The following is a 1,669-nucleotide window of genomic DNA, read 5'->3' as shown; positions in this document are numbered from 1 at the left end:
GGGTCCCCAAAGTGGCCCTAAATGGCCCCAAATGGTCGCAAAGTAGCCCTAAATGGCCCCAAATGGCCCCAAGGGTCCCCAAAGTGGTCCCAAATGGCCCCAAAGTGGCCCTAAATGGCCCAAATTCGCTCCAAATGGCCCCAAAGTGGCCCTAAATGGCTCCGAAACAGCCCTAAATGGCCCCAAACGGCCCCAGAGTGGCCCCAAAGTGGCCCTAAATGGCCCAAATTGGCCCCAAACGGCTCCAAAGTGGCCCTAAATGGCCCAAAGTGACCCTAAATGACCCCAAAGTAGGCCCTAAATGGCCCCTCAAATGGCCCCAAACGGCCCCAGAGTGGCCCCAAAGTGGCCCTAAATGGCCCCAAAGGGTCCCCAGGGCCATCAGGTGGCACCAAAGGGGCACCAAAAGGGGTCCCCAGGGGGGCCGAGGGGGCGCTTGAGGGGTTCTGACCCCTCCCAGTGGCACCAAAATTGTCCTCAGGGTCCCCAAAGGGTCCCCAAAGGGTCCCCAAGGGTGGCAGGTGGCCCTCAAGGGGCACCGAGTGGCCCGAAAGTGTCCCCAGGGTTCTGGGGGTGGCCCTGGGGACATCAGGGGTGGCTCTGGGGACCCAGGGGTGGTCCTGGAGGTGGCCCTGGGGACCCTGGGGTGGTCCTGGAGATGTCCCTGAGGTGGCCCTGGGGACCCTGAGGTGGCTCTGGGGACCCTGGGGGTGTCCTGGAGGTAGCCCTGGGGTGGCCTTGGGGACCCAGGGGTGGCCCTGGGGGCAGGGGGGGTGGCCGTGTCCCCAGTGTCCCCGTTGTCCCCAGTGGTGTTCGGGGAGCACTCCCTCCTGGTCACCGTCTCGGGACAGAAACTCTTCGTGGTCAAGCGCCACCACCACGTCCAGGAGCCGGTGGCCGTGTGACCCAAACGTCCCCAAATGTCCCCAAATGTCCCCAGAGGAGCTGGCACCGCCCCCTGTCCCCAAAAGTGTTCCCAAATGTCCCTCTCCGGGGACAATAAACGGCGTCCGAGTGTGGCTTTTGTGCTCTGTGACCTCCTTGGGGACACCCAGGTGACATCCAGGACACCCTGGGGACACCCAGACCCCCCTGGGGACACCCAGGTGACATCCAGACCCCCTTGGGGACATCCAGGACCCTCCTGGGGACACCCAGGTGACACCCAGGACACCCTGGGGACATCCAGGACCCTCCTGGGGACACCCAGGTGACACCAGGTGACACCCAGGACCCTCCTGGGGACATCCAGACCCCCTTGGGGACACCCAGGTGGCACCAGGTGACATCCAAGTCTCTTTATTGGCAATAAATAAAGGGGACACAGGTGCCACCCCTGTCCCCAATGTCCCCAATGTCCCCAACCCGGGGGTGGCACCGCAGGCCCCTCCCCCCCACCTTGGCTCGGGGACATTTCCCAATGTTCCCAAATGTCCCCAAATGTCCCCAAAATCCCGACCCCCCCAAGGCGGGCACGGCTCCAGGCCGTGTCCCCAAAGTGTCCCCAAGGTCCCCTCTGTGGCACGTGGGAGTGGCAGGACCCTCCCCCCCCAGTTGTCACCTGGTTTTGGGGACACCGAGGTGGCCCTGCCCCAGTGTCCCCAATGTCCCCAATGTCCCCAAGGCTCTGGGGGTGGCTCTGGGGACACCAGGGTGGCTCTGGGGACAC

General features: G+C 64.2%; 1 long non-coding RNA gene across 1 annotated transcript; it reads left to right on the top strand.

Annotated features, from left to right (window-relative positions):
• On the top strand, positions 1-411 carry LOC108448443. The gene is made up of 2 exons (XR_001864326.1): positions 1-145; positions 197-411. It is a non-coding gene; the product is annotated as an uncharacterized LOC108448443 (long non-coding RNA).
• Positions 412-1,669: the final 1,258 nt, after the last annotated feature.

This window comes from Corvus brachyrhynchos, unplaced genomic scaffold, assembly GCF_000691975.1.
Source record: "Corvus brachyrhynchos isolate BGI_N302 unplaced genomic scaffold, ASM69197v1 scaffold418, whole genome shotgun sequence".
Taxonomy (NCBI): domain Eukaryota; kingdom Metazoa; phylum Chordata; class Aves; order Passeriformes; family Corvidae; genus Corvus; species Corvus brachyrhynchos.
This window is presented reverse-complemented; position numbering and strand designations above follow the sequence as displayed.